The sequence below is a fragment of the Pinus tabuliformis genome, chromosome Q (genome assembly GCF_031772625.1).
Source record: "Pinus tabuliformis cultivar Carrire ecotype Pingquan chromosome Q, CPIR1, whole genome shotgun sequence".
Classification (NCBI taxonomy): domain Eukaryota; kingdom Viridiplantae; phylum Streptophyta; class Pinopsida; order Pinales; family Pinaceae; genus Pinus; species Pinus tabuliformis.
In genome coordinates, this window is record NC_142296.1 from 832598674 (window position 1) to 832619311 (window position 20638).

A 20638-nucleotide genomic window follows, 5' to 3' on the forward strand; every position below is an offset into this window, starting at 1 on the left:
CCCACTTTCCTGGGCACATCATTTTTCTTTGTACTAAGTTATCTTAGCGGGTACGAGTATGACTCCCTCGCCTCATTGATATTATGTACATCCACTTGGAGACTCTTTATTGACTTGTGGCATCGCTTCCTCCTCCTTTGGGTCAGATCCTGGCAATAACGACTCTTTCTCCCTTTATCTCTCTCTTCATGACCACCTCTTGTGTCTAGGGAAAGAATATTACAATGTATTTTGGTCATATGATATGCTCCTAACACTCATGCATTGGGGGGAAATATGTTATCACATAATAAGTGATCATTTGGACATAATTAATTACGTGAATCAAAATAATCCATGTAGTATGGGATTTTACAAATTAAAACCCACTTTCACCTAAATAAATAGGCTAAGGAACCACTTTTCCTAAGTTATTTCCATTAATTAGTTTACCCACATGAGAACAACCCATACATTTATTAGTTTTATGCTATCCTCATATATATACCGATTAAAGTGAAAATATTTTTAAATAAATTCACTCACATTTCCCATTTCCATAGAAATAATTCACTAAATCAATTATTTGTTTATTATTCCTTAATCCATTAAACATTCTCATAGAAATAACTTATTAAATTATTATTTATAAATTATTTCTAACTTATTTTACCATTTCAACTAGAAATAATTTAATAAGCTCATTTTGTTATTATTATCACTTACCCATTTTTATTAATAACTCAACAAATCATTGTTTTTTGAGTTGGTTATCTAAATAAAGTTTATTGACCATTTTTTTGACATTTTTCTCTCACAAATAATAATAAAATTCCAAAATTGCTTAAGATATTAGTTTGGACCAATAAATATTTTATTATTTGACTAGATCAAATCTAACTTAGCATTTATTTATAAATAGGTAGATTTTATTTTATGATCCTACATGACCATCATCATCATCCAACTTTTGATCATGTGATATTTGAGTGTTCTCCACTAGAGCCTCAACATGTTTTTCTTTTTCTTTTGGTTTCTTTGAATCATTCAACCAATTTTCGAGAGAGGGACTCATTACATCGGACTCATTACAGCTATAGATAAAGGATCATCAAAGAACCCTCCCAAGGATGAGGCCCTATTGAGCCATTCTCATAGGGATCTTATCAACATGTGAAAATATTTCTAATAAAATCATTGTCTTTGGCTAATGGAGTTAATAATATTTTTATGTGATTTAGATCTATTTTATGCTGCTTGGTTTCTAGTGTTACTCTTTTATGCAAATATATTAATTGCTCACATGAATTATTGCTACTTATAGGGTTTTAACCATCATATTTTGTTGTTAGACTACTAGTCTTCATAGAAAGGCTCTCCTTTTCTAATCCTTGTATAGGACGACATCTAGCACTTGGAGTATTAATGCACCCTTGAGATGAAATGATGACCCTAAGGTAGAATGTTTCCTTCTTGATGAATATTGCACTTATCTTGATGGTGATTGATGGTTTTGATCACCTTGGACCCTTTTGGAAGGTTAGAATCACCTTCTACATTCACAATGTGATGCCTTTGATTGATGACATCATCCTAGCACTTCATTTGATTATGATGTGAGCCTTTTGGAGGATATTTTGGGTTTAGGAAGGAAACTTTGGTGATGTATTGTCCCACTTGGATGGAAAAGCATGACTTATGTGATAAGTTACATCCCTTGAGCTATTCATTGCACATTTTCTTGAAGAGATGCACCTTTTCGATGATAATTCCACCTTTGGAGGATTTTAGACTCACACATGTGGGGTTACTGAGGTTTATTTTGATGTTATTTCATTGTTTTGGCTATATTCGTGAGTCAACTTGATGATCCATCCATATTGTATCATGGATTTAATAAATTTTAGGGTATTTTAGTCTAATTTGAAGGAAACTGACTTGGATAACCTCATATAAAAAGGGGAGTCGATTCCACTTAGTGAATTGTCATACTTGGAACATAACTTCTATTCATTAGTGATTTCTCTCTCTTGTACCCAATGGAAGGATACTAGAGTGACTTTTCTTTTGTGGATCTTGTGTTGTGATGTGATCTCTTTCCATGGATGCTCATGTTGGATCTTGGATTTTGGATGGTGAGGTAATTTGGTTTATTTTATTTATCTTGGTATTAAGCTCCATGGGATAAATTGTCTTATGCTAAGTAAGTTTATTTGGTATTTTATTCATTGTTCCTTAAAGAGATACATTGTTCCTCCAAGTATTTGAGTTATAAACATAGGTTTTTTATTTCCCTTAATATTTCAGAAAATTGAGAACCTAAGTTACAAATCATAGGGTAAGTTTATTTGTTCTAGTTTTTTCTAGATTTAAAATCACTCCAAGGAAACCCTAGAATAGTTTGTATTCTAAGTTACATTTGTCCTAGTTTGAGAAGGCATTGATCTATCTCACTTATGGCATTCTCATAAAAACCCTATTTTTTTTTAATGCCAGTTTGGTGTTAAATTGCAAAAAATCGTTTGTTTTAACATTTAATGACTTTTTGATGCATGCACTAGGGTTAAGTCTTATATAATAGTGCACTAGAGAAGTTAATTCAAAGTTTTTCATGAATTTTCAACCATTTTCTACTAATGTTATCATTTTTTATATGGTTTATTAACTGCCAAAATTTGCTCTAATGTTTTCCTTAGTTTACTGTCAAACTTATCCTTAATCTCATATAATTTTTATGAACTTTTAATAGCTAAATTTTATGTTTTTACAAACTATTGTTTTCTAGCAATTTGTTGGCATAAAACTATAGTTTATATCAGCCTTGAGTTTTTTTTTGATTTGGCATGTTTGTGTAACCTATTTGAGACTTTGGGTTAACCTTGGAATTTAGATTGATGATTAGTTCTTTTGAACTAAAATATCTAATTTACTCTTCCATCCATCAAAAACCCTAGTTTTCCATAGCTTTTTATATAATGTATTTTTGTTGTAGGATCATTAAAGGGAATTTAGGTTAGGATGCTTGGGTTACTTGGTCCTTGAGCCCACCAAGGAAACCTCCCTTGTGTTGGATTGTGTCCTTCTCTACAAAGGGGAGTAGTTTTTGAGGTGACAATGGTAATATTTCCATGTATTGCTCATTTTCTAGGCCACCTAGTAAGGTTTTTCACAAGGTGCTAGATTCTATTATAACATTTTTTATGTCATTGCTAGGGAGGATTTGAGTCCTCCTTGTGATATAAAATATATTTTCCTTAATTTTCCTTGATGAGTATATTATAAATATTATTTAAAATATCTTAGCTAGTGTGTTATCGGGAAATCTAGTGTCTATGCAGAGCTGCTAGTTCCACTAAGGCTGGTAGCTACCTTAGAAACAAACAAACTATAACCACTTTCGTTTTCGTTTATGAGAAGTAGATAAGAGGGGAATAAAGGAGACCAACCTCTGTCTTGCACTTGGTTCCTTGCTTGATTCCTCTCCCTTCTGATAGATCTTTGCCACTCGCTTCCTTGTCTACCCAGCTTCAAAGAGCACATGTAGAATCAAAGCAGCATAACACTATCCAAGAACATAGATCTATTATCATAAACAATATAGGACCAGATATATATTGACCACACAAATGCATATATCATCAATCATACAAGAATGTGGAGGAAAACTTGAATAGCTTTATTAATAATCAAGAATAGCAAAGAGGATTACAACCAATTGTTCTGACCTAGCATCATCCTCTCAGCAAGAAAGCCCTTCTTCACCTCATGAAAAGCTTAGATCACCCAACACTATGATGTTGCACCAAGAAACCAGCAACACTTCCTTACAAGATACAAAATTCCAGCCTCTAGATCTCTGGGATGAGGGATCCATATATAGATGTTTGCAAGGGGGGTGAGTCAGCTTTTGAGATTTGATTAGTGTCCTCTCTCTGATAGTTCTTGATTCCACTTGGAGATTGATGATCTCTTACTCATCCCTGGGTGAATGCAGAGAGGCAAGTGTCACAGGAGAAGTTTCTGGAAGATTCCATGATCCTCCACCTTGCAGATTGACCCTGCCATTTGTCCACTCTCACCCATCGCACCCCATAGAAGGGCTTTTCAGTATGCATCGCACCTCCCGTGTGTATTTAGGTGGGATGCAGCGCACTTTGACCATGGAGCAGGTGAGATGGTCCAGTTTTGACCAGTTCTGAGTAGTTTTTCATGGAGAACTTCTGGGAGAAGATGTAATCAGTTGACCTTGTTCTTTTAGATGTTGGAACAACACTTTTAGGGACTTAAGAGCCCTTGGTTTATGGAAATTTATGATTGGGGTTGCAGTGCCCAAAAATGTTTATAACAGTTGCCCCCTAAAGCATGAGGTCATTAATCTATTGATGTCAGGTGAAATGCTTTATCATGAGGATCTGAAGTTTTTTTCAAGCTGGAAGGTGAACTGTAATAAGATACAATACAATACATTATCTTCATAATATTTTCATGATCTAGCTGAGGCGGGAATTCCCATGCTCAGCTTTATAAATTCATTTTCATGTACATAAGACAGACAATCGTTTGAGTGTAGACTGATGATCTTGGTAGAGCCATCATCCCTTGAATTGGATGATTATCTGTGCAGTAATGATGTACATTTGATGTCTTTATTTTCTTGAATATATATCGCAGCCCGGATGGATGAAACTAGATCCGGGGTCTTCAATCTCGTTCGATCTTCACTCAAAGTACAAGTCGATCCATGTGAGAGATGTTCTGGAGTCGAACATGGAAAGACATCGCCTGATTACCAGCCGATGATGTAAGCTGTTAACAGGCGCGAGAGGAATCATCGATAATGATGATGACCCTCAAGGTACTACAGTACAATTCACGTGGTGTGAATAAGGGACTTGGCGTCGAACACCATGCAAAGTCTTTCGGTCGAAGGCCATTGATGTAAACCTGTCGCAGGAAGTGAGAAACTTGCCATTGAGGTATGCAAGTTTCAAAGTACTAAAAGGGTTGTTCCTAGATTGACTTCTTGGATAATGAGCTGATGTCGACAAGAAGCGATCCGTCATAGGAGGGCCTTAGTGAATCCCACATCAATGACATGGAACGAAGCAAATGATTTTAATGGAGGTGAAAACGATCTGGTGATATAAGGTTCAGGGTGGTGGTCATGAAAGAATGGAGCGTAAATGTATTGCAGTGGATGACACATAGGTGAATTTTCTGAGCGACTTCTCTTGAACATATCGGTGACACTGACATGATGGATTGGTAGCGTTAACCCTAAATATGGATGGTGTGATGGACACATGGTGATATGACCAGTGAATGGAACAACCCAACCCGACTCAGATGCGGAGTGAAAGTGTCATGTTCAATAGCGACTTACTACCAATAAAGTTTCTTCAAGTTTTCTTCCCAATTTTTCCCTAGTCTTTGCTGACCAGTACCTCTTTATTTTTGTCAAGCTTGAGGAGGATAACATATGCTTGTTCTATAATTAGCCCTTCGGGCAAACCCATTGCTATGTTTTAACGAGCCTAGCGATAGTGAAACTCGTTCTTGTTTGTATGGACAAGTTTGTTGCTATTTAGTTTTAACGAGTTTAACGACAAGGATAACTCGGTCCTTTTCAATTTTAGAGAGTCTGAAAAAGGGACGTAAAGAAAACTCCAATAATCCTTTTTCGTCATATAATCCCTTGAGTCCGAAAAAGTATAAAACAATACAAAAGGGATGAATTTTCGGTACTTTTAACGAGCCGAACAAAACAAGTGCTCAATATTTTTGTGTAATGATCCCTCAAGTCCAAAAAGATTAAAATCTAAAGGAGGGATAGCATTTCCAGTCCCTTTAACGAGCTGGAGATGCCAATTGCTCGGCAATATTTTCATATTTTATGAGTCAGTTGAAAAGAGCTTAAAGGAGACTCGTTTTTTGAGGAACGGGTGATAAATTGGGGTAGCAGCTGATTCCAGGTAAGGTTTGGAATTTTCCAATCACGACAGTGTCACAAGGATGGCTAACAGGATCACTCTTCACGACTGTTCCTCAAAAAGGGTAAACAATCAAATGGAGGTGAATGATCGGCCAATATAGAGTGGAGGTGATGATGAGAACACGACCAAGGCTTCAAAGGCTAATGATAATACATTCACGAAGGTTATATACCAGAAAATGGTTCATTTTTTTTAATGAGCTTAAACTCTGGGGGAACATTTTCTCATTGCTTATGTTTATTTTTTAACGAGCTTGAATTCTGCGTTAAAACTGCTTGATCCAGTCGTATAATAAGGATGTCTCATTTAAAAATGGCATTTTTTGAAAGCTTTGCCCCGCATCCTTTCTTTATGCAAGTTAAGAAACAACCAATCCTACGAGTTTAAAGGGTTAGAGGACCTACAAATTTTAAAAAATAAATGGTCGCTCTTCACTTGCATGCCAAAAGGTTTACATGCCCCCAAGTATAGTGAAGTAGAGCTTCCAGGTTACCTCTCAATTTGCAGACAAAACATTTGTTTTATCGGGAAAGGCCTAACTTAACAGAGGTATCTTATTCTGGTCTAACCCCATTTTCCTAAATGGATGGGTGTGTCAACCATTCATATATCCTTCACGGAAGCCTACCCTATACCCAAGGTTTTTTTGTCGAAACAGGCCAGGGTGCATGCCCCTTGGGTTTCAGTCATATCCTTTGAATCACTCGCGCTCATCAGGAGGACGGACTGGGGATTGATGAGACATTCCTTGCGTGAAAAGACCATTCAGCGATGGTATATGACTATTTGCTATGTGTGAACCGGGGAATGAAAGCTGGTCTACGAGCTTGACCACTCTTCCTTCATGCAGAAAACACATTACTCTAAAGAGTGAGGAGACAATGGCTCCCATGCAATAAATATAGTCACGTCCAAGGAGTAGATTATAATCAAGGGGTCCTTGGACTACCATTACGTTCATGTGAACGATTTTCCTTCTCAATGTTATCGGCATGTTGGGAAGGATCCCTAACGGTCGACTAGTTCCTTTGTCAAAGCCTATTAGATTTCTCATTTCAAGCAAAAGCAGTGGCAAACCAAGCACTTTCCAAGCATTTGAGGAAAGGATACTCACAGAAGCCCCTTCATCTATGATGGTACCGGCCATGACCATTCTGTATATTTGAGCAATGATTCGAAATGGTACACTAGCCCTAGTAAGCGAGGTCTGCTTATTAGATTCCAATCGAAGGAAACAACTAGGTTGCTTGGATGTGGGACCGAATAGACGGCTAGATATGACTCTGACGAACTTCCTTCATGCGGTAAAGGAATAGGTAGACTGCCCCCATGTTCATTGGAGTCTGTGCTTATGAAGAGAATTTAGACGGTGTCGTTCTTGTTCTCCCCGGTGACTGTATCATCTGAAGATGGATCCTCTGAAGGCAAGACCAGGTCAACTGCCGCCTCGACCTTTTGAATTTCGTCTGGTGTGGATTCAGATGGTTTATCTTCAATGATAGACGCTTCAACCGACCATAAAGGCATGTCAGCCAGATTTTCAACTAGTGACGGACTCGACAATAGTTTATTATATCCAGGAGGAAGTCATAACGGTGAAACCGGACGGTCGTCCAAAACTCTTTTAGCCTCATCTAAGAAGGGACAACGATGGACGACGTGATCGCCTTCACACAGTTTACAAGGAAATTTAGATTTTCCTTTTCGTCTAGGAGCTTCACTTTCACTAGTCAACGGTGTATTTTCAACATGATCATCAGAGGTTGATGACAGTGGATCGTGCAAATGAGGAGACTAGTCCCTTAAGATTCTAGGGATGCAAGGACAATCTCAATGATAGTGGTCTCCTTTGCAAATGGCACATGGCGATTTAGGCTTGGACTATGTAGTGTGTGGATTTTCGCTAGACGATGCTTGGTTGCCCCTTTTCGCCTTTGGCTTCTTCTTCTTCTTCTCCTTATTCTTCTCGGTTACTTGATTTTTGGCTTTACTAGCTTCATCGAGCGAAGAGGAAGGAGGAGAGGAAGAATTAGACGAAGTAGAAGGTTGGGGGGTAACTCTGGTATCATTTAGTTGTTGACTTGATTGTTCAGGAATCACGGTGTTTTAAATGACAGAGGTTGAGAAGAGCCATATGGGCAAGCCGATTGTCAATCTTGGAAGCGACAATGTGGCCATATGGGGCGCACCAACATCTCCCCAAGAGGAGAAGGGTCTAGGATTTCCCCCAAGGGGAACTCCTTGGTTGGTGGACTCCATTTTTCTCAACCTAAGACCAACGTAGGAAAGGTGATATTTATTCCGATTAAAGTAAATTTTAGACGCTTTGACACAACTTGTTTTTTCAATTTTTAAGAGTCGAGAAAAAACAAAAGATGACTCTAGTCGCCTTTGATTTTTAATTAGCTTGAAGTGACGAGTGCTCAGATGGACCTTTTCCTTTAAGGAGTCTGAAAAGGAACGAAAGAGACTGCTCTGGAAATCTAGATAGAGGGATTACCAAACCAATCGCAAAACTGCAGAATAATTTTTACGGTACGACAGTTAATCTTCCCAAATGCTGTGTTCAGTGCATTGCGATCGATAGGGCGGCAGACACGGCTTCCTATGGATAAAGGATAAAGCCTATTGTGGTCTCCCAATATATACTCGACGATATGTGGGAGTACAAGTCTGTACTGGCACTTATCGTCTCAAAGTGGAGGAATCACCCAACCATCAATGAAAACAACAGTTACCAGGCTTTACGACGCTGGAATATGTCTCTAGCCTAGACTTCTAAATGTTGTGCGGTAGGTTCCAAAGTGTTTTTAGATTCATTAAATTTATTTTACAGTTGATCTTGCTTAAGAAATTTTCCTTTCAGGTTCACCACGTGATGTAGATGTACAATTCCTAAAACGCAATCTAAGATGATAAACAATCGTTTAATCTTCTTTTTGCAATGAAAATCCTAGCTACTAAGGAAAGAGAGATGATATTATTTCAACATAGAGCAGAGAGCACACACTATATGCACTGTCCTAAATCAAACCAACAAACAGTCTAAATGCAAATGCACATGCACGTATTTGTTTTCAGCCTTCTTAATGTGTGAATGATAAAAAGAAAGCTAAGCGCAAATCTGAATTATTTTTCAAAGCGACATTACTAACAAGTTTCTTTTCAAGACAAAATGAAGACAATGACGACACTTTGCGATTTGGAATTGAAAACTTGCTTTTGACACTTGAAAAACTACTAATTCAAATCAAATACAAGAGTAACAGTGTAATCGAGTATCAAGAACAATCGGATTCTCTTCTATGACTGAAATCGACACTTGCGACCCTTTCAAATCAAAAAACGTCAGTTCAATTACGCTACTTCTTTGTAAAGAGAACTGAAAATGGATCACAATACATAAAAACATTTACATTTCATTGCATAATGGAGGCAGAATAATGGCAAGGAAGGGGGTTTCAACAGAGGTACACTGACTACAGACAACAACACTCCTGAATAGAGCTGAAAAGAGTGAACACAGAAACCAAAATCTAAGAGCAGAATAGGTCTTGTCTGATCAGCGCACCTGTAACACAGGGAAAGTGGGATGCAGTGCACCTACTACACTCAGGAAGTGCGATGCATCCAGATTCCAAAGAAGAGACAATGCGATGGTCCAAGGACGAGACTTCAACTAGGTTTCGGGTCACAATTTGCAGCTCATCTCAGGGATTTAGGCCAAGCAAGTGGTAATCAGTAAATAAATCATAGGGGTAGATCTAAGGAGGTTATTAGAGCCACCACAAGGGAAATTAAAGAGCTTGTAAATTGATTTTTCAGTTCATAAACAAAACCCGAAGATAGATTGAAGCAGCATTGATCTACTTTTCACTTGCATAGCAAATGCAGTTTGAAGGCTAGCTGGCTTGACTTCAGGCTCCATCTGTAAGTTTATAAATCAAACAAATATAGATAAACAAACAATCTATTCCCTCCCCAGTGGAGTCGCCATTTTGTTATCGGGAAATCTAGTGTCTATGCAGAGCTGCTAGTCCCACTAAGGTTGGTAGCTACCTTAGAAACAAACAAACTAAAACCACTTTTGTTTTCCTTTATGAGAAGTAGATAAAAGGGGAATAAAGGAGACCCACTTTTGTCTTGCACATGGTTCCTTGCTTGATTCCTCTCCCTTCTGATAGATCTTTGCCACTCGCTTCCTTGTCTACCCAGCTTCAAAGAGCACCTGTAGAACCAAAGTAGCATAACACTATCCAAGGACATAGATCTATTATCATAAACAATATAGGACCAGATATATATTGACCACACAAATGCGTATATCATCAATCATACAAGAATGTGGAGGAAAACTTGAATAGCTTTATTAATAATCAAGAATAGCAAAGAGGATTACAACCAATTGTTCTAACCCAGCATCATCCTCTCAGCAAGAAAGCCCTTCTTCACCTCATGAAAAGCTTAGATCACCCAACACTATGATGTTGCACCAAGAAACCAGCAGCACTTCCTTACAAGATACAAAATTCCAACCTCTGGATCTCTGGGATGAGGGATCCATATATAGATGTTTGCAAGGCGGTGAGTCAGCTTTTGAGATTTGATTAGTGTCCTCTCTCTGATAGTTCTTGATTCCACTTGGAGATTGATGATCTCTTACTCATCCCTGGGCGAATGCAGAGAGGCAAGTGTCACAGGAGAAGTTTCTGGAAGATTCCATGATCCTCCACCTTGCAGATTAACCCTGCCATTTGTCCACTCTCACCCATCGCACCCCATAGAAGGGATTTTCAGTATGCATCACACCTCCCGTGTGTATTTAGGTGGGATGCAGCGCACTTTGACCATGGAGCAGGTGAGATGGTCCAGTTTTGACTAGTTCTGAGTAGTTTTTCATGGAGAACTTTTGGGAGAATATGTAATCAGTTGACCTTGTTCTTTTAGATGTTGGAACAACACTTTTAGGGACTTAAGAGCCCTTGGTTTATGGACATCTATGATTGGGGTTGCAGTGCCCAAAAATTTCTATAACATAGTGACTCCACAATCTCATTTGAACTCTGAAACCTCTAGTCAAATACTTAATAGAATATTGGCTAATACTCATGAAACCCACAAGAGGAAAGCATGTCATATGTCTCCTATGGGTAAGTCTCTCTTAAATAGTCCTCCAAGAGTAGCTCCAATGGATAAGCCATGGATTACTAGTGATTCAAAACCTCTGGATATGATTTCTCTTCCTAAATATCCCAACATGCTGCTTCATAGGATTAATGAATGGTTATTTAAATTCTCAGGAGAGAATTTCACAGAGAGGCGCTTTACAACCCAGTACATGAGAGATGTGTAGACGTAGCGTAATGTAAAAAGATAGCATGCCTAAATTTTTTTATTATTAAATTTATATTAAACTTAAGATTGAATTTTAAAATAAAAAAATGGAAACAAAACATAAAAAATAAAGAAAATACATAAAATAAAAAAATCCCAAAAAAGAAACAAAAAACTCAAAAAAGGGAAGAGACCAAAGGCTGACACCATTAAAACCAAAGGGCCTCCACAAATTTTAGAAATCCCAGTTGTAGGTTATCATACCAAAACCTTGTTTAGATACATCAATCCAAAGACTGGTAGTAAGAAAGTCGAGTCACCCCATGCAAGCATTTCTTGTAGTCCTTGAATGTTTTTTGTTTTGTTTTTTCAATTTGAAAAGATCCCGAATTACAATGATTCAAACCCCATACAAATGATATGCTCAAGGGTTTGATCTAGTTTGAGTCCACAAAGTATAGAGATTTCCCTCGTGTATTTTCCTTACCATCGTGCAAAGATTTTAACATGAGAACCACAACGACCAACATCATGGTTTAATTTTCAATTAGGGAGGGGAAAAATAAAACTGAATAGAACAATTAAGGTCACATATTATTCTTTTCCCTTTATGATGTAGTGTAACCCTAGCACAAGACAAGCTTAGGGAATATGTACTCTAAAGCCACAAATTTATTTCATTTGTTATCATGATAAAACATTTTTGTGCATGGTATGGACAAGTTATTGAAAGAAAATATCAATTTTGATCATAGATAGAAGACTTATGGTGAACATTAATTGATAACTTTCTAAATTATTCATTTTCCCTTTGATTTTCAATTCTTTGAGATTTTATTGCACTGGTTGGTTGGTTTAAAATACAATTACCACATCCATGATGGGGGTGTTAATGCAATTAATGAGGGGGCTTTAGGGTTTAATCACACTACCCTCGAATGTGATGTTCATTAAAGAAGAGCGGGTGTGACTAGCCCCCTGCATGCATTCACATGCAAAAGCCTAGATGGACTTGGCTCATTATAAGCCCATCCATATGATTTTTTTTGGAGTTGTGTGTGGTGGTTTGAGAGGAGGCGTAGGTAGGTCATCGACCTCCCTATGGTTTCTTTCTATTCAATCTGGTGGTGAAAGGAGCTCTACACTTAGGTTTGGGTCTACAGTTGTGATGGAGAAGACATGGTTCTCTGGCTCACGAATTTGTTGGTAGTAGCAATGGAGTTTCTTTGGTGTGGTGGTATTTGTTTGTATGCTTAGGACCTTGGCTCGTGGTGGGATGGTGTGGGCGTCACTTTCAACCCCCTACGTTGGAACTCAGGTCGAATCCTAGCTATTTGTTTCGAATTAAGTGTTGTGTTAGGGTCTAAGGTGGAAGGTCTAATTTCTTTGGGTTGGAGGCTAGTTTTCAATTTACTTGTTTGAATTGGGAATGATTTATAGCTTTTCTTCATCTTTTGGGGGGGGGTTTCCTTGAATATATAATGTCTGGGATATTTGCTAAGTATCTTGTTAAGTCTAGTGATAGTTGTCATGTGATTTGTAAGGAACATGTTGAAGGGCTCTTTTGGTCTTGGTATTTTGGGAATCTGAGAGTCTTCTATGACCTGGGTGCATGTTCTGTTTGAGTATGGGAATTTTTTTAAGGGTGTTCAGGAAAGGTTCCTCCGCAGAGTCCTTCGTGATATCTCGTCATCACCCAGGTGCTCCATTCAAGTTTGAGGTTTGTGTCATGAGTTTGTGGGATAATTTAGTGGATTGGAGCTTTGGTTCTATGGTGGATGTGTTTGGCTTAATATCTTGTTTTTTCATAGGAATAGGTATTTACAGTAGTTTATCTAGGTGTTCTCCCTTGGTTCCAATCATACCTCTAAGACAAAAAATGTGCTATAAGTGGGGAAGGGGGGAATTTTTCAAAGGGGTAGAGAGGAGAGAGTCCCTTCACTCATTACTCGGTTGCCACTTACTAAAATGTAGTTCCACTAGAAAAAGGAAGGATATACATAAATTGGAGACTCAAGTTGGGGTGGAGAGACAATCCCACTCCAATTAAGAAATATTGGAGGATATGTCTAACTGGGTTTCTGATCCTAGGAACACCACGGGAAGGAAGAAGAAATATCTGAACTTTGTGGCCTTGCACTGTGATGAGCCTAGGTATTGCAACAAGAACGCCGCAACTTCTAGGGCTACTAGCTTTACTTATCAACCTGGGGTTCATAAAGACTTGGAGGTGACAGTGCTATATGCACAAGTAAAAGTGAAGGTACTGCCTGATGTCACTGCTCATATGGAAAGAGACCCCAGGGGTTCCAGGCCAGACTTCTATAGGGTCAGAAGAAGCTTAACTCTTTGATGGAAGAAGAGAAAATCTATCCTAAGGGAGATCTACTTCTACTACAGTATTGAAGAAAACAGCATGAAATGCTAAACCATACCATAACCTAACTAATCATCCAAATAACTATGCTAAGTAGAATTGCTAAATTAACACTAATCTAATGTTTCTATCTAAGTTGCAGAGATAAAGAGCGTCAAAACCAGATTAAGGTGTAAGCAAAGGAAACCAAGCTAAAATGGGTTTCAAGCGGAAGAGCAATTGGAGGTCGAAATCAATGAAAGGAGGATGTAGGGACACAGTAGCGCATAAGGACCATTGGATTGACCAACGAGAAGAAGATGGATGTTGGAGATCTTATCACAGGGTATTAATTGAATAAATGGATGAACAAGGTTAATGAAGTGATGAACAATGGAGATCGTATCGTGGGATCTTAAGTGAAGAAATGGATGAACAAGGTTAATGAAGCGATGAACGACAAAGATCGTATTGTGGGGTCTTAAGCGAATAAATGGATGAACAAGGTTAATGAAGTGATGAAAGATGGAGATCATATTGTGGGGTCTTAAGCGAATAAATGGATGAACAAGGTTAATGAAGCGATGAATGGCGGAGATCTTATCGCGAGGGATTAAGTGAGTGGATGGACAAATGAGGCTAACAAAGCAGGTGAATGGAAGAGATCTAATCATGGAGATTAAGTGAATGGATGGACAAATGAGGTTAACAAAGCGGATGAATGGCCGAGATCTAATCACAGAGATTAATTTAGGAGATGGATGAACAAGGTTAACAGGAGCGATGAACGATTGAGATCTTATCACGTGGGTGAAGTCAAGAGATGGATGATGGAGATTGTATCATGGGAAAAAGAAATGTGTGGAAATGATGGAGCGGGTTTCTAAGGCAGTAAGTAGTTTCTCACGCACCCTTCAGGCTGTAAGCTATATTTTGAAATTTCACGCGATTAGCCTAACTGCGTGACATGTAGCACAAGAAAACCACTTTTCTCACATGCTTTCGAGCAGATAAAGACCGTGCACTAATCTGCACGAGATTGCACAATAGCCATTGGATCAGGCGGGGCTGATCAATGGTGGAGATTGGCCAAGCTAGTTGGCGATTGGGTGAAGCGAAAACCGTTGGATCAGGTGGGGTTGATCAACAGTGGAGATCAGCCAAGCTAGTTGGCGGTTGGGTGAAGCGACAGCCGTCGGATTAGGCGAGGAAAATTGATGGTGGTGACTTAAAGCACATAAAGTAAGTGGTAGTTGGGAAAAATAATGGATCAAATGGTGATTGTGAAGGTTTGTTGTCGATCGGACAACGAGGAAGCAATGCATGAAGGACGTGATGAAGGAGGTTTTTAAATTAAAATGACAGAAAAACACAGTGAGGTGAACGAGTAACTACATCAAACGACAAACTCCATAGCTCATGCGAGAACCAGAAACCTATGTTTTTTGGGGTTGCTGAAGGGTCTCTTCCTCAAGTCATGGTCCCAGAGGGAGGAGATGAGGCCAAGACACCTGCGCATAACCTGATAGTGATATTTTTCACCTAGCTAACTTGTAAACTAAAAGAAGGCACAAATGGAAGTAAACTACAACACAACCGATCTACTCTACACTACTGTAATGAAAATGCAGCTACCTAAGAAAAAAAACCAGAAAAACCATGAATCCTTCTTAAGCAAATGAACAGAACTAGGAAGCTACTTAAGGAAATAAACAAAACCAGAAAGCTACTAAGCAGATAAATAATGAAAAACCATGAATCTATTTAAGCAAATGAACAGAAATCTATGCTAACAGATATGTACAATGAAGAGGAGCTTTGGCTACTCGGGTCGGACCCTAACCCAAGACCTTCAGCCCTCAAAGTTAACTCAAAGTTGGCTTAAAACAGAACTCATTCTCACTATGAAAGCCATGGATTACAGAACAAACTGTCACAAGTATTGCAACTTAGAAATAAAGCAGGGATTTTACAATAGAAGGTTGAATCCTAATGAGGTCCTAAGCCTCTCTACTTATACATATGATAAACTGGTTTTTGTCACTTTCACTTGCTCTGCTTTCTTCTAGTCTTCAAAGTGATGGTTGTTTGCACTCTGATGATGGAGGAATATTCGAATGGAGGGGTAGTAAATGAGGAGGATTTACCTCCTATAATTACTCTCCCTTGTCCCATTCAAGTTTTGACCAAGGTCTTTGCCATAGTTCCTTTCTTTTATCCATTATGCCTGCATTTTTCCTTGCTTTTATCCTTTATTCCTACATTACATGCACTTTAGACCACAAAGCAAAATATACAACTCTAACTCATCTCATAAACAAAATATAATCAAAAGTATGGAATAAGTTGTGAGATTAGTTAGTTTGACTAACCTAGGAGGTGAATTAAGGACAATTAAGGCCCATATAATTACTCAATGATGAGGCTCATCATCACCCCCATTACTGAAAGTGTTGCTCATCCTCTGAGCAGCTTAGTCAATGTCCATGTCCTTCATGGCTATGGTAGCCTCTTTGACATCCCATGTTTCTGTTGTGGTCTCTTCTTCTTGTTTATAAAAGCATGATTTCCTTTCTACTTCTTCCCACTGCCTCTTTTCCTCTTCTTCTTTTCTCCCTTATAGCATTCCTAGGAGTAGTGATGGATTGAGTTTTAGGCCTGTCCAATTGACCTTGAACCTTTGTATTGATTGCTTATACATAGGTGTCCTATTGAGTGCCTCTCTCAACCTTTGAGGGGAGTGATGTTCTCTAATCTTCAAGCTGTGTGGTAGTGTGTTCCATCTCCTTTAATAGGCCTGCATATTATCATCTCTTAGAAGTCTAAACATATCCTCAAAATGTGAAATTTCTTGCTCTTGGGTAGTAAGATATCTAGGTTCCAGCTGAGGATCATTTGCAATTAGATTATGGGTGCTGATTAGGGCTATTGGGATTTGACTGTTCAACTCCGACGAAAAAAAAGTTCATTTTTCTCTCTGGCCAATTCTTTTCATCTCTGTAGCCCTTGACTTCTCATGGTTCATTGATGATTCCAAAGCCATTAATTGTAGATCTCCTATCTGCATTATGATCCCAAATATTCATGTCTATGAGGGCCATGTTATGCAAGTAAAAATCAGCGATTTTGGACCTATCCTCTAGTGCACTTTGATCACAAAGATCAATAAACTGTTGTTATTAGGAAAACTAGTGTCTATTCAGATCTGCTAGTCCCACTAAGATGGGTAGCTATCTTAGAAACAAACAATTCAAAGTAACTTGTGTTTTCCTTTATGAGAGATAGATGAGAGAGAAGTAGAGAGCACCAACCTCAGTCTTTCGCTTGGCTCCTTGCTTGTTTCCTCTCTCCCTTGATAGAGCTTTCGCCACTCTTTTCTCACTTGTCTCGCTTCAAAGAACACTTGTAGAGTCAAAGAAGAAAAATAACATCAAAGCATAGAGATCTATAACCATAAACAGTGTGGAATCAGATGTACATTAACCATACAAATACATACACAAATAAAAGATTCAAAAATATACAATTATAGGGAGGAAAACTCAAATAAATTTATTGATAGAAGTAGTAGAAGAGAGGATTACAACCCAACTGTCTGATCCAGTGCCATTCTCCCAGCATGAAAGCCCTCTTCACCTCATGAAAAGGTAGATCACCCAACAATACAATGTCTCACAGAGAAACCAACAACACTTCCTTACAAAATACAAAATTCCAACCTCCGGATTTCTAGGATGAGGGATCCATATAGATATTTGCATGTGGGTGAGTCAGCTTCTGGGATTTTGATTAGTGTCATTTCACTGATAGTTCTTGGTTCCACTTGGATATTTCATGATCTCTTACTCATCCCTAGGCGAATTCAGAGAGGCAAGTGTTAAATGAGCAGTTTCTAGAAGATTCTCTGGGTTTCCACCTAGCAAATTGCCTCTGCTATTTGTTTGCTCTCGCTCATCGCACCCTACAGAAGGGCTTTTCAGTATGCATTGCACCCTTTGCATATGATAAGTGAGATGCATCGCACCCTCAGCATGGAGCAGTCTGTATGGTCTAGTTTTGACCAGTTCTGAGCAGTTTTTCAGGGAGAACTTCTGGGAAATGATGTAATCAGTTGACCTTGTTCCTTTAGGGTATGAAACAACACTTTTAGGGGTTTATAAGCCCTTGGTTTATGGACATATGTGATTGGGGTTGCAGTACCCAAATATGTCTATAACAGTTGCCCCCTAAAGCATGAGGTCATAAATCTTCTGATGTCAGGTGAAATGCTTTATCATGAGGATCCAAGGTTTTTCAAACTGGAAGGTGACCTGTAATAAGATACAATATAATACATTATCTTCATAATATTTTCATGATCTAGCTAAGGCGGGAATTCCCATGCTCAGCTTTATAAATTCATTTTCATGTAATAGGACAGACAACTGTCTGTGTGGCAGACTGATGATTCTGGTAGAGCCATCATCCCTTGTCTTGGATGATTATTTGTGCAGCTATAATGTACATTTGATGTCTTTATTTTCCTAAATATATCACAACCCGGATGGATGAAACTAGATCGGGGGTCTTCAAACTCGTTCAATCTTCACCTGGAGTACAATTCCATCCATGTGAAAAGATGTTCTGGTGCCGAACATGGAAAGACATCGCCTGATTACCATCCAATGATGTAAGTTGTTAACAGGCATGAGAGGAATCACCCATAATGATAATGACCTTCAAGATACTGCAGTACAATTCACGTGGTGTGAATACATGAGTCAATGTCAAACACCGCGCAAAATCTTTCGGTCAAAGGCCATTGATGTAAACCTGTCGCCGGAAGTGAGAAACTTACCATTGAGGCATGCAAGCTTCAAAGTACTGAAAGGGTTGTTCCTAAGTTGACTTCTTGGATAATGAGCTGATGTCGACAAGAAGTGACCTTTCGTAGGAGGGCCTTAATGAATCCCACATCTACAACACGGAATAGAGAAAATGATTTTGTGGAGGTGAAAACGATTTGATGATACAAGGTTCACGGTGGCGGTCATGAAAAATGGAGAGTGAAGGTATTGAAGCGGATGAGGCGTAAGCTGGGTTGGTGAATTCTCTGAGCGGCTTCTCTTGAACATATTAGTGACACTGAAAATGGATCGGTAGCGTTAACCCCCAAAAATGGATGGTATGGAGGACCAATGGTGATATGACCAGTGAACGGAATAACCCAACACAACTCAATCATGGTGATGGAGTGAAAGTGTCATGTTAAAGAGCGACCTGCTACCAATGAAGTTCTTCAAGTTTTCTTCCCAATTTTTCCCCAGTCATTGCTGACTAGTACCTCTTTATTTTTGTCAAGCTTGAGGAGGATAACATATGCTTGTTCTATAATTTTCCCTTCGGGCAAACCTGTCGCTATGTTTTAGCGAGCCTAGTGACAGTGAAACTCACTCTTGTCTGTAATGGACAAGTTTGTCGCTATTGTTTTAACGAGTTTAATGACAAATATAACTCGGTCCTTTTCAGTTTTAGAGAGTCTGAAAAGAGACGGAAAGGAAACTCCAGTAATCCTTTTTCGTAGTATAATCCCTTAAGTCTGAAAAAGTATAAAATAATATGAAAGGGATGACTTTTCTGATCACTTTAATGAGCCGAAAAAGACAAGCGCTTGATATTTTTGTGTAATGATCCCTTAGGTCCAAAAAGATTAAAATATAGAGGAGGGATGGCACTTCCAATCACTTTAACGAGCTGGAGAGGCCAATTGCTCGACAATATTTTTATATTTTACGAGTCTAAAAAGAGCTTAAAAGAGACTCGTCTTTGAGGAACGAGTGATATTTTCGAGTAGCAGCTGGTTCCAGGTAAGGTTTGGAACTTTTCAATCACGACAGTGTAAAGAAGGTGGCTAACAGAATCACTCATCGTAGCTATTCCTCAAAATGGTAAACAATCAAGTGGAGGCAGATGATCGGCTAAAACGTGGAGGTGATGGTAAGAACACGACCAAGGCTCAAAAGTTGATAGCAATGTGATCACAAAGGTTATTTACCAAAAGGTGGGTTCATTTTTTAATGAGCTTAAAATCTGGGGGAACATATGCTCATTGCTAGGTTTATTTTTTAATGAGCTTGAACTTCGTGTAAACCTGCTCATGATAATAGTCAAATATGTTCAATTCACCATTAGCACCATGTTCTTTTGACGGTCGTACTACCTGTTCAATTGCTCCATCAAACTAATTAGAAATGTAAATACATGCTTGAAAAATGAGTTAAAAAACCAATACCTTACTTGAATTACGTGAACAGTAGCATAAAAGTAGTTTTTACCTCTCATTTTACCATTTCATTCAAATTTGGGATTATTGGAGCTCTAGAGGTGTTTTCCCCATCGATTTTTCATCAGCTGATTCTGGGAGATTCTGTGGACTATTTTTAGTGTCGTTCGGACTAGGTAGGAGCTAATCCTGAGCTCTTCAATTGCATTCTTTCCTTTTCTGATTCTAAGCATGTTTTCCTATTTTTCTGGTCCTCTGGGGTTTGAACAGTTCGATCTCTCCCCATTGCACCTAGTACACATCGAAAGGTGCGATGCATACTGAGTTGGCCATTGGTCAGTCAGTATGCATCCCACCCAGTACATAGCTAGGGTGCGATGGGCGCAAGGGGGAAAGTTTATGCACTGATTTCTCATGGAAATTTTGCCCATTTTTGGCCAAATCAGGATCCTAATTCTTCTCATGTTTTTTTTTCAAAGATTCATCGGAGCAAGATGGTCATTACATGGCGTGAACACGAGCATGAAGAATAGGATATGATTGCCTTACATGATCCAGGTACAGTGACTGCATTTCGGAACTGTGGCTTGCTCAAATTCTTCCACATATCCAGCATGAGGCAAAAAATCAATTTGTTACAATATATTCTTGATGCATGGGATCCTACCAACCAAGTTTTCCATATTAGAGGTAAATCCATCCCTTTGACTGTTG